Consider the following 14,250-nt stretch of genomic DNA (forward strand, 5'->3'; position numbering starts at 1 on the left):
CTAATCGCATTGTTCTCGTACCCAGTGGTTTTTTGACAAAATGTCATATTATTATGATGAAAAATTACAAACCGTATAAAACACTAGATAATATATGCCGTCAGTTCATTGTTTCTCTTATTTATATTTGATGAACCTAAAGGCTATACGTTGAATTTCGTCGTAGGTTCACCCCCCTGTAGTTAAGACATCAAAGTCCATCCCGTACGACGCGCATTTACCTGTCAACCTTTTTCCTTTTCTGACGGCACATTTAATATAACAATAACGAAAACCACGATCGTCTGAACTTTGAGAGACGGGCGCGTAATGACGTTTCTCGGTTGGCTGTAATAGTAACAGCTGTACCAGCAAGTAGTAAGGTATATATTATTAATAATATGTACATAGCTAACGAACGCGGTTCAAAGTTAGGAATGACACGACGGAGGTAGTTATACCGTCGGGTAAGGTCGCTCCTCTTCCTTTGGAATACATTATACTGTACATAAATATATACAGATATCAGCAGGTATTATTGTGTTTACCCTTAAACCGTATTATGTACGTTATAACATATGTATACGTGTGCGGTGTGCGTGTACCTGCGGGCTACCGTATCGCGGCCAGCATCAATTTCGCCCCGGCAATAAATCCGTGAGCCCCACGGCATTAAGCTGTTGCGTTCTATCAATAACAATTAGGTTTCCTATATTCGTTCGTCCACGTCGTTGTTTTCGACGGATCGGTTTCCCGCCCCTTCAACAATAAGAAAGTAAAACTAAAACCACTATGCTGCGGACGTGTTACGGTCCAAGGGATTTGTTCGACCGTTTTATTAGATTCCCGTGGATTCGGACGAGTCTGTCCAAATGGTATATGATAATAAGGCGAAATCTGTACAACGTGGATTCTACGCCGAGACCGTATTAACAGAGCTGTCCTATTATATTGGTCAATCGGATGAAACCCTTGGAACCAAATGTTTGCCATACTTGCTGTGAACATCCAAGTTGATGATTTATCGTTTAATGTAATTTTACCTAAACAAAAGCTAGTATATAGTATATTGAACGATGCGTGCTTTGGGTTCCTCTATTATTTGGTGGTTAGAAAGTTAATGCGAAAAAGTAACACTGATTTGCCTAGTTGTGAGGTTGGACTTGAAGGTAGAGAATTTTGCAGCAACCGGCGTGTCCGACATTTAAATACTAGCACTTAATTTTGCGCATCGGCGACGGTCGTGACTAAGAAATTGCGTTTCTCTTGCCGCCAATCGATAATTGATAATAGTTGATACTTGGTCTTGCGGACGATTTCTGATTGCTCATAACGGCAATGGCAATTTGCACGGTTGTACGAGTAAACCACGATTTTCCGCCAATTAATAAAATATTTAACGACGTTATCTTCCAGCAAGACGTCCAACAATGATAATCACTGATTGATAGATTTACGTTTAATCGATTAAACCGCTATTGGATTAATAATTGTACATAGATTTAGACCGGTAACTATGTAGAGCTTAGAGTTTAATGGTCGTTACCAGACGACAATCGCAATAATAAATGTATAAATACCTGTTTTGAACGTAACACGTTGACTTTAATTTTACACAATTCATTTCGCATTTTTTAGCGGTTACTCTAGGGAAATAAATATGTAATCGGAGTATCGAATAAAATATATACCAAAAAAACACACCGTTGCATGCGTACATTTATTTTTTTATAACCGGATGACACGCTATATGTTTTTGTTTTTTTTCTCCAGAGTCAAATTTATTAATATTATGCCTCATGTGCAGTACCTATTATAGTAGATTATTTCCATTTTTCACGATGTTCCCTCAATTGTATTACTGTATAATATTTTACGCTTTATGGATTTATCGGATTAAATTGCTTTCCGGTCTCGGCCCGGGAAGATGTCATGTTCGTCGGCCGTTTGGCGTTTTTATTATAGTAATATGTTATATTTTAATCCAAAAATATCCGTTTGAGCATCAAATTTTCAACGGTTACTTAAGTGTACACTTTTACTATAGAGTATAGGCAAAAGAACGGAAATAATTATTTTAAACGTTTGAAATCCAATATTTGTAAAAAAAAAAAAGTAGTATATTTATGTATAATATATTTTTACAAAACCTAATACATATTATCATAATTTTTAAAACAGTTTTGTATGCTACATAGTATATTTCGATGCGAATCTGTATTTAGTGTTCGAAAACATTTACTTTTATCACACACTCATTTTGTAGTTATATTATATTCTATGAAAAGGAAGAACTAATTGCTTATACAGATCTTTATTTTTAAGACGGCTGTTTTGAACTTAGTTTACCATTGTCTAGTTTATTTTATTAACTACTATTATAGAAGATCTAAAAATGTCAATAACTTTTCATAAATTGCACCATGTTCTACATATACAGTTACAATAAAATAGTTCAGAAAAGTAGTATAATTATTAATACAAATGGATTTATCTTTGTGCGAACATTACATTTTATTTAATAGCTGGTTGGTTATACAAGTGTACGTTATCGTATCTAAATCAAAACTTCGCGTCCCTTTGTGGAGTCGGGTATAAAATCTAGACTAGACTTATTATAAAAGTTGTACAGCTATACATATATCGAAGGGTTTTGATTGGAAATCCCGCAGGATATTTACCCGGGGATAAAAGCATAAAGTAACCGTTCTAATGGACATTGGTGGTAGTAAGGGATTTAAAACGTGTAATTCGTTTACGTACCTACAAGGAGAAAAAAGGGGTAAAAAAAGGAAACCAAGTTATTGCCTCGGCATCTGATCGATAAACATAAAAGCAACCGATTCCTATACATGCATGCCGTGTACGCGTGTACAGTTATATTATGCAAAATGCATGTCGACACCTCGACTCTAAAATATGTCTTCGATGATAATAATATTGTCGTAGTCTTCACGGTAAAGCCGTACGCCGTTTCGGTTCGGTGCGGTTTGGTGTTGCATACTTATTGGAACCACATTAACCGACGACGCGGGTTAACTTTACACGCATATTCAGCGACCAAACCACACAGTCATCTCGGCAATGTTATTCATTATTAAACGCAGTTTCCGCAAATGGGGGGGGGGGTATGTAATTTTTAAAAGTTTCGCTGCAAACGGTTGCCGGTACTGCGTCTTACCCGTATTTAGCCACTTATTCGGGTGTGTAAGCACAATATGTTACGGCGTTTTGGAATATTGTTTTACAAAACCGCCCCCGCGTACACATGTGTACAGGGTGGATGCGACACACGGATGTGCTGGTTGTTGTGTGTGTACGGTACGGTGTTGCACAAGTCGTCGGTGGAAATCGCGTCGAAATTATTAATCACGTTTTACTATCCATTTATCAGAGCACCGGTTCCACGTCGCGTTTCCATTAATAATAACGCAAATGACGGGGGCACGCGCGCCACAGCGTATAGGTACAACAGTACGGCCCTCTCCCCTACCCCGGAAAACCGCTATATAACCGACCGAGGGTGAACGGGTCGGAGAATCTGTGATGAACTGACGGGGTGGGAGGGGGGTGGGAAACGCGGTTAAACGTGAGTCTCCGTGTGCGCGAGAGAGAACAATTATTTATAAACGGCATAAGGGCCGGAGGTAAGTACGTATATGGGCCCGTCTAAGTTATTAAACATGCCTCGTTCGCGCCTCGCGTGTGTTCGGGACAAAGACACCTTTTGCTCACATTGTTCTCGCTCCTTTTCCCCGTCTTTGCTTTCCCCTATCGCCGCTTATTCGGGCCGTTTCAAGAAAAACGTCGGCTTCAGTGCAGAATGGGATTTTATGGCGGCGGTATTCCACCACTGTGTGTGTGTGTGTGTACGACACGTCAAAAGCGTTTTGATATTGCGCAAGCAGAAGAATAATGATGCGCGTTTATTATTTTATAATAATAATAATAATATACTGGCGGTAAAAAGAGCGAAGCGGCGGGTGCAAGACTCCATTTTGTTCGGAGACTAGCGCTCCGGGTGGTGATTTCGATTGTGACTTTGTCGTCGGCGGATCCCATAAAACGAATTTTGCTTACACCATTTAATATGGATAATATAACGAAAAATCTAGACGCCCGTGGCGAGGGATGACGGATTTTTTATAGCTGGGTTTGTGTTCGGCGATTGCGGATGATAAGGTTAGAATTGATTGAAGCGGAAAAGAACGAACGCGTCGCCGTATAAAACAATTGATTGCTGAATTTAACCTTAACGCGGTCGGGTGGTAAAATATATGCAGCCATAGGGATTGCGATGAACCGTTATTACCGACAATACGAACGCGTTACAGTCAAATGTATTGTCTTGGCCCATTTATTTATGTATTACGCTTTATAACGTCAGAAAATACAACAGGATTTTATTAAATTGTCATAAAAGTTGACTGTTGTGTTATTCCAGGGTAAAAGTACTTCTACAAGAGAGACCAAAAGATTCAAAAATTACCTACCTAACTCGGAGAGTGGTGTGGTGTGGTGAGCGATTGCGGTGCGGGTTGGGGTAGGTTTTGCCGCGTTCGAGTGTGGGATCGAGGGGCGTCATCGAGGACCTCAATCAACGTGTCGCGGTCCTAATGAGCTTATAATAATATCGTGTTAGGACCGGAAAGGCGTTGTGGAGAGAGGCTGATGTAAGCCCCGGGGTATGTGAGACGCGGGTTACTGTAGAAGATCAAACTGTCGTGACGTTAGCACGTTATGAATGTGGGAAACTCGGATACGTGACTAAACTTATGGCCGAGTAAAGTTCGGCCACAGGGACTTTTCTGGAATCTGTCATTCAATTAAGTCGCCATTCATCACTCGGTTTCTCAATATTACTTACAGACTACCCGCGCACCTCTAGCACAACGACAAGCACAATGACCGTGTTTCTATGTGTAACATTCCCCATATAATATTATGGCCTCGTATAACCTTTCAACAACCCTTTACAATGTAAACATATTGGATCTCTTATGAAATTTTAAAAACAAATTTTACGTGGGCAGGAAAAACAATAACAGAGCAACGAAATAAAATAATATTGTTATCTATTATTAAAGTTTTGTATCAAAAAGCGGTTGTTAACTATAGATCATTTACAACGAACTGAGCTGTCTATATGTATAACAAGGTATTATTTATTTTTCTATTTCACCAAAAGAATCTTAATCGATCACACTGAAATGACAGTTGAAATTTCACAACCAACCACAGATTTTAAACTAAGTATAGAATTCCGTGCAACCGACATACACGCATACTTTGTTGTGCTAACTAGAAAAAAATAATATCCATTGCTATAAATAGACCAATCAATGGATAAATAAAAAATCATACATGCTTTCGCGGAACTGGTATCTAATTTTATTAGGTTCGCCGTAGTTACTAAGTACATGTTTAATTTATCATGAATATGAAGATTTGATGCCATTTTTCTGGAAGAATAAACGTACAATGCATAACGCACAGCTACTGACATACTGATTATTTAGTTATGATAATATCAACTCGTATGCATAAATTATCAATAATTTATTGCTTTTCCTCCATGGATAAGAGGTGAATTTTGATATTCCGTGTTTCTTACCACAACAGTGAAACTATTTTCTCTCTTACACTGAATTCGTTTCTTTATTTAACCAATTACATGCGATGCTTCTTTAAGTTGTTATCGCAAAACAAAAATGACGTGACTTCTGAATTCAAGGTTTGTCAGGCTTGACCCGATTGCAGTTAACTGCGCAAGAAACAGCTCTGTTAAACGTGCTTCATATGTAGATATCAGCTGTCTGTCTACTCGCGTTGTCATTAACGTTCTTAACGTACTACGTCGTGTATACAATTCCAAATTTACAGATAACTACGATGTTTTCCAGTTGGGTTTCCAATAAGTATGATAATATATTTCGGGATTGTGGTATGTCTAGGTGGTTTTCCGAAGGGTACAATTCATTTTGCCGTCGCAGCACGGTCAAGATACACAGCGGTCGATCCCGTGGCCAAATGAATACGAATGACCGTCATTGTATCTGGCCCGAGTCTGTCCCTTCGGACACATAGAATGTATATATTGGCACGCTTACACACATTAGTCACCTTTTGGGATCGTAATGAATTCTAATTTGTTATACACCATGACCAGATGCGGCTAAGTGTAGCGTTTGACCGGACCTACGCGTCGAACCATCTCGAGTAATACAGCTGTTATTGACACAACCCAGTTGAACAGATCACTATTAATACTCGTGACTCCAGACTCAATCATGTGTTTCCGTTGAGCATCTTAGTGTTTGGGATCTATTTTGGTAAAACAGGATATACATTCGGCATAATAATTATTGTGTTACTTGCGATTGTTGGCATAAGCTAACCACAAAAATGTTAACTTTTTTTTTTATTCAATACAATCGTTTTGTAATTTATAGCAATGTAAAATTGTATACATCTATTTCTCTTTTTTTGTGATATACAATATTAATATTTATTAATGGTATGTTTAAAAAAATATTTATGTCGTTCGTTTTTTTCCCTTAAACTCTAAACATTTCCGTTTTTTCCCATTCGCTGTCATGGTGATTTATTTTTATATTCGTTTGAAAATATTTTTCACCCAGCGCATAACTCTTGTAATAAAAGTTGTTATCTATACTCGGCAACCCTTGCCGGCTCATACACACGCACACTCCAAACATATTATTCGGCATGTGATGTTTACATAAAAGTTAAAATATAAGTTTTGTTAGCCAATAAAAAGTTCTGTGAAAAAAAATAAACTCTAATAGAGATAAATCTCTAATGGCGTAACACTCGTATGAATTTTAAAGGATGCCGTCTTAACAAGTTTCTGTTAATTAGAGTTTCAAGTGGTTTAAACCTAAAAGCGAGAAGATTAATCAAATTTCTGTTGATACTTTCATATTGTTTCTTACACAACAGTTGTATTAACCCAGCACAAGGAAAATGAAAACACCCACTGAGTTTCCTGGAGGGTCTAGTTTAAAGCTATAGACATAAAAAAGAAGCAATTGTTTTTATTTGTATCAATATAATATAATACACAATTTATACGTGTATAATATATTACACAATATATATCTGTACATCTGTATTTTAGATCTACATTGGCCAATTTTAAATTGTATGACTAATCTTCATAAGTGTACTTTATGTACTCTACGAAAATCGCTCTTTGGTGTTATATTCATTGCTCAAAAAGTTACGTTTAATAATACAATATGTGTTTGAAACCAATGAAACCGCTAATTCACTAAAAATGTTTGATGGGTTCCTTTTGCACTCAAGGTAAAAGTATACATAACGGGGTTTGCAAGATACGTGTGGTCTAAATTAAAAGAAAACAGAAGATTGTCAAAAATAATCATTTTTTTGTTCTGTGAAAATTTCTCCTTTTTTACTTGATTTTTCACAAACACCGTCTATTTATTTTGATAAGCGAGTTTTCTTTGACAAAAGGTGTGAGAGATAAAAACGCCAGTTATAAAAGAAATCATCAAAGGATGTCGCATGTCGTGCTTCGCAGTATATTTTCTGTTTTTCCTACTAACTCAACGCCTAACCAACCCCTATGGAGTTCCATCCCACCATAGTCGCCGAAAAGTAGGTTGACGAAACGATTTAATTGGATCTTATCTGATATATTTTGCCTGAGGCCGCCTGCATACTGTATACAAAACACATAGTATAAAAGGGACGAGGCCGTCGTGAGGTACCTAAAACCTATATGTATACATAAAGAAGTCGTATAAAGATTTATTTGGCAGTTCGTTATGTCGTCGCCACAGGACGCATCCGGAATGGCCGTGTTAAGAAAACCAGTAGATATTTTTTGTCCTTTCGATACACCGTTCGTCAGGACTGTGAGTTTTCCGTTTCCGGTCCAAAGAGCGGATACCGAAATAATAATATCATACAATAATAATATTTCAGGTTGTACCACACGGTCCTCGGTCCGATCATGCTAATATAGCCTATGTGCGTTTTTAACAAAACATAATTATTATTATAAGCGAAAAGTTTTAAGCTGTAATTTATACTTAAAGTTTTTACACCCACAGAGCAAGTACTGCCGCGCCGTGGAAGTAACAAAAAACCGGGTCGGATCCGGCAGTGTAGAAAAGTTTATCACACTAGACGGCCAGTATGCATATATATATTTATTTATTTTCTTAGGCATAGCGATATTATTATAAAACTTGCTCTCCGGCGAAACCACTCGACTCCACCCGAGTACCATAATAAAATATCTTTATTTAGAATATTATACTTATATACCGAGCCCCAGTAACAGCACAACAATAAGTAACGTATATAAGTCGGACAACGTCCCTCGAGCCAGCGCCCTTTTGCGTACTGTAAGTCACGGGTTATATCCGACCAAGTGGTAGGTTAGTCACGGCTTTTTGATTTTATTTTCATATATAAATAAACGAAATAACCCGCTAACGTTGTACAGGCTGTGAAAATACGAAACGCCGTCATGAGTTACTTAACGTTTTCCGTATATTCTTGTAATGCTATGCAGTAGTAATGGGAATGTCTGGATTTCATAATTTTGGATTAAAATTGTTTTTATCCGAGCTAAATAATAACATTTTTGTTTTTAATATATATAGAAAATCCGGATAATCTAGTTTTGAATATTCAGACAACCGGCTACTTTAGAAATTTGGATTTCAGTTTCGTCCTTACTGGACAGTAACTAGTAAAAAAGTAAAAAATAATAAGAAAGATACCTAGTTAAAAAAAACTGAATTATGAATAAATGTGCCATAGAGGTATGCGGAGGTAAAAGTTTTGACTGACTTAACTCATTCGTTAAAATACTATTATCAAAGAGATTTAGCCAAGCGAACTCGTTAGTAACTGAGCTGATTAAAATCTAAAACAAAGCGATTAACTTATTTTCTAGATAGTTTTATATTTTGAGAACCCAACAAACGAATGTATCTGTATAACCTACATGGGAAATAGTAATATATGTACAAGTCACGAACCGTCGTTGCCTGTTCGTGTATTTCGAAAACCTTTAGTGGGTTAAAAGGTATAATTATTTTACTTATACATATTATACAAATTATAGACTGGCTGTCGTGCCATATAATACATTATCTTCAAAAACTTTTAACGGTTAAAGAAATATTATATTTTAGGGCCGCCCCTATAGCTGTTGAGAGTATACACATATGTACCGCCAATATACATATCTAGCCTGGATGATCCAGATTTGGTTATTTTTATATGATACGTACGTTTACTAAAAGTCTGCCATCAAAGTAGATCTGTCTTATGTTCTATAATAATGTATTGAGAGATAACGATTTCGTACCTGCGAACATAACAAAAAATTAAAATATTAGTAACATGGTTTATGTTTTACAAAAGTAAACTATAAATGACATGTCAAACTTAACACGTAACGAGTTTCAAAACTTCAGCAGTACAATACATATCTCGGTAACAAATGCAAATGTACACTTGTATTGACTTCATGTTTTTTTTTTAAATAATACCATTAGTTCCCGTTAAGAAAATCAAAAAAACACGGTTATTCCATTGACAAAATAGTGTCACCAATACATTAATGGTTTCATATTTTCATTAACTATACAGGTTTATTTATTCTATGCTAATAGCATTGTTGAATAGATGTATAGTAGAAGGACATAAACAAACCTTATTAGTTTATTATTTATTGGTCAACATCCGTTTTGTTTCAAATCAGCATATACTCGTAGAAGTATTATTTTTTTTTTTGTAAAATATTATACAGACTTACTTATTTACACAAATCCTAATGATACCCAAGACCAAGAAACAACGTAAAACTCTGTAGTTTTTTTAGTAGGTTGCGTTTTGACGGTAGAGCTTTATAGATAATAAACTAACGGGATTTTGTTTTTTGTGATTTCTTAAAATATGGTTTTGTTTGCGATGAAAACTGAATACATGTTCTTATTATTTTTATAGATTTAATAGACTTAAATATCGAAAATAATAAAAACAATAGTACTTTTTAGGTTGGCCATGGAAAGTTTTACATAAAATGTATGCATCTTTAAAGATACAATGCCAAGCTAAGGGTTATGAGGCTGACACGTGCCAAACTTCTATTCTGTGGTTAGATTAAAAAATAACACACATCCTCGTGAGCTGTTATCGAGGACAGCGTTGCGCTGGCACCATCGGGTTTATCGTTTCCAAATAATGCGAGTGGCAGTGGGTGAGCGCAGTGTTAAAATTCAAAAAATGAAAGGCAAATTGTGAATAAAATATGCTTATATTCCGCGAAAAGCCTATACATACACTAACGGCAAGGGGATGCGACGGTTTATACACGGTCGGATGTGGAAATAAAAGGGGAAACAAATCATTTGTACAGGTGCCGAGGAGGCATTAACATTATTAAAGAAGGCACGGGCCCCGGTACCCTTGGGATGATACCGTGGAAAGCTGTGTAATGTGCTTTGTGCGGCGGCAAAACGCATATTATATATACCTACCTCGCAGGACGGACAACGGCCCCCGGACCATATAATATCTTTTATTCAACGTTCTACTCGGTTAACGAGAGCGCGTTATAATCTCTGACTTTAATATAAACCGAAAGCAAAAAAATAAATAAATAAAAAAACCAAAGCAATTGGCGCCGGGGCAAAGGGACGATTAAATTGATCTCGTAGCCGCGCGTGTGTTGAGAATTACGGCTTTTGGGAGGGAAAAAGATAATTGCGAGTTCCGCTGTGGAAAACACACAGCGGTTTGTTTTTCTCTCGTTTTTTTTTTTTGTCTTTCGTCCAATATAAAAAACAATCAGCAGAGCTGGGACGAGAGAATGCGCAAAAATACATAACGGCCTCGTTATCCGTATATAAAATTCCTATATTATACTATGATACGGCCCCCGTTTGACGCGCTTAAGCTTTTTGAAAGAACCGCCAAGGACCGGACTACCGCCGCGGGTATAATAAAAAAAATAAACACACACACACAACTTCCAAGAAATTAACGATGAAAAATTAATTCACCGACCGTATAAGGACCTTTCGGTTGTGTGTGCATTGTGTATTATGTGTAATATTATAACAAAGCGACGTGATGGTTTTTCGGCGTGAGCGGAAATAACACACATGGCTGCAACACACACACTATGTACAGGGTGTTCAACCAGGAGAGTGTTGCGTTCGAAATCAATAGGACCCGGCCGACTTAATCCTTTTACGCCGCTACCGCGCCCACCGACGTTTAGCCGGTGTGTTGCTCTTAAGCCGTCGCGCCCGTTTTTGATCTAACCTCCTAACGGGGTCTCGAACGACACGAAGGCTCGAGTTAAAAGCAAAAAATTAATTTTAACAATATTAGTAACATAACAGCGATAACAGAACCAATGCGGAATGTCGAATATTTTTTTCTCTTAAAAAATAAAGCAAAGGAATAAGTACATCAAAAGTATGTTGTATACACGTTGATATCGTTTAAACGAAAATAGAATTTCTAATGAGTCTTAGTTTTTTTTTTCCAATACGATTCTGCAAATAACTGCTTTTGCCTAACCACTCAATCCATTAGTGTGTTCAACGCGGAACCACAACTCAATGGAAAGAAGAATCGAAAAGAAGATCAATTTTGTTCGCCCGTCCAAAATATAGACGTATCACGTAAGAACTACTAAATGATCGATTTGCCAATTGGAAATTACCGGATGGTCTAATTCAGAACAAAGTTAGCCATTTTTAGCTTACCGCCGTTTATGGACGAACATCTACTAGTATTTCTACGATTGCTTTGTTGGATGTTATGCGCATACACTCGCTCAGAGATCAGATCATTAAAATTCTGATATTATAATACAAGAATAGAGTTCATTTATTAGATAAATTTAAACATATCCGAAATTAATTATTGAATTGTATGAATGGGTTTTTATACAATGTAGAACGATGCACGGTGGCAAAAGTCAGAAATAACAATGTCAACCTTTTGTATTATATATGTAAGTTTTTAACCTTTAAGTTTCAAAAAAAAAGGTAAGCTAAAGCAAAAACGTTGAACTTGTATAGTGCATAGTGCTCCTGTCGAAGACCATGTCGGTATACCGGTCGTTAGTTTGCGGTATGTATTACGATGATGTACGCCCGTTTTCATTGCCTTTTTGCCGACATTTGCGTTTGAGAGAAAGGGTTAAAAGTGGCGGGTTTCGAGGAAAACTTTATGGGAGAGACCCCCGCAATAGCACTCGGCCGTACGTGCACCTGATAACAAACGTGCGTGCATCGATGGTGGTACGTATTGATACGGTTGACGGCCATCACCGGCAGCCACAGGGGAGGCAACAAGTGTGCCGCCGGCAGGGATACGTTTCTCAGGTCTAATTTTACCTGCCGAAATCCCTACCGTTCCCTCCCCCTCATTTTGGAGCTGCCTCACGTTGGCGGGCACACACACACACAAAAGGGTATGAAAAGGGCTTTGTGCCGTTGACGTCATCCGGCCAGGCATACACGTTACGGAGGGCGGCGGCCATTTGTTATTGTACGCACGCACATACATATATATATATACATATATACACACACACACATGTACTGCCGATGGCAAAACTCAAATATTGATCGACCCCGTCAATTACGCGACGTACACAACGTCTTGGAATGAACGGTTCTTCGGTTTTGCTAACTCTATTATACTTGGGCACCTGATCCGATGGGGGGGGGGGCTGAAATGGTTGGAATCAGACAGACTTGTGGAACGCCCGTCCACGCCAGAGACTAATTCCCAGTGGCCACATTCGGTATAACCGTTTAAGAATCGTGAAAAATTTCTATAGGAATAAGTCGTTTAATAAAAATATCATATATGGAAAACTTGACATTTTTAAGTAAAAAAAAAAAAAAACGAAGAAGTAATTTTCGTGTTTCGTGAGTCACTTATTTTTGAAATTTTTTCCCAATTTAAATTCACATCTATAATGAGTTTGAATATATTTAAAAACAAATACACCGTTGGTTATTTCCATTTCCAGTCCGCGCTCGTTTGATGTTTTATTTTCATTTCGCGGTAGTGTTATTTTTCGAGTTCCGACCCGCGTTTTGTACGTTATTACTTATACATTGTACACTTTATGATAGATGTTATTTTTACGGACGTTTTCAAAACGGTACCTACTTTCCACGTCGGTGTTTGAATGGAGAAAACTCCCACTTGTCCGACCTCGCCGAATCGTTATTGATTACGACCTAGCCGGGCCTAACAATCATTTTCTATATACGGCGGACGCGGAGTGGCAAGACCCATCGATCATTCATTCTTCTGCCGGGCCTACGCCTACCGTGTATACCTACCACACTTGTCCGCAATAGCCGGTCGTTATGTTCTTGGTTTTATGTCAATCCGCTTGTAAGAACGAGCTGTGAAAACACATCGAGGCAGGCCGGCCGGTCGGTCGATATAGGCGGCGCGCAGCTGCGACGAGACGGCCACCGTGTCGTTGTGCTACTTGCAAGTCTTGCCTTACATCCACCCGCCCCTCGCCCCATCGGCAAACGAAACGTTATGTAATAATGTATACCACCCCGAGATTATGGAAGTCCGTGTGTATGCGACCAAATGGGTTTTTGCGTCATGCGGTTAACCACGAGAGCGTAAAGCTTTTGCTCGTTCGATCCGGATCACTGGTTTTTGTTAAATTATCACAGCGCACAATATACACTTACTGCAGACGCCACTACGGTTCCGTTTTCTTAATAATACTATCACTGCTCGGTCTCGGTATAGATTCGCCGTACCGTATACGCAGTTTCTTTGACGATTCAATAGCAGCGCCAAAGGAACTGCATACGACCGTGTCTGTCTCGCATAAGAGAGTGTGGTATCCAGAAACCGATGAAAGAGTGGAAATGATTCAACACGATTATGAGACGGTTAAGTTAGGTCGGCTACACTGGTAATCGTATTCACAAAGTCAGTACTAAAGTCAACGTGAATATAACGATAGAAAAACGATGGTGTGCACTTTGAATAGTTAAAATCCCTTCAGTGTCGTTCGTTATTTTTTATTAGTTGTTCGCTTTGTCCATCTCCTAAAGCGTAGTCTGATGGGTATGCTATTCCTCGCAGTAATAGCATTGACACCGAAATGGTATTATAAGTCATAGGTAACAATCAGAGCACTACGATCAAAAGGTGCATAGATCGCCCAGCCAGACCAGGGTTCATAACTTAAATGTG

The 14,250-nt window shown here is 38.0% G+C and overlaps 1 protein-coding gene across 8 annotated transcripts in view; it reads right to left on the reverse strand.

The window, feature by feature from the left end:
- The window catches only part of LOC126840170 (protein turtle), a 75,260-nt gene that overhangs the window by 20,721 nt on the left and 40,289 nt on the right, over positions 1–14,250 (reverse strand). Inside the window, exon 3 of one of the 8 annotated variants that reach the window (XM_050575734.1) lies at positions 9,276–9,352. The exons of the other annotated variants lie outside the window; for them this stretch is intronic. The gene's annotated coding sequence lies outside the window, so the exon portion shown is untranslated. The remainder of the gene's footprint in view (positions 1–9,275; positions 9,353–14,250) is intronic. 8 annotated transcript variants of the gene reach the window in all.

This window comes from Adelges cooleyi, unplaced genomic scaffold (genome assembly GCF_023614345.1).
Source record: "Adelges cooleyi isolate 19-005CV unplaced genomic scaffold, UGA_ACOO_1.1 ACOO_flye_CR_arks_rails_tigmint_CR_PRNA_376, whole genome shotgun sequence".
NCBI classification, from domain to species: Eukaryota; Metazoa; Arthropoda; class Insecta; order Hemiptera; family Adelgidae; genus Adelges; species Adelges cooleyi.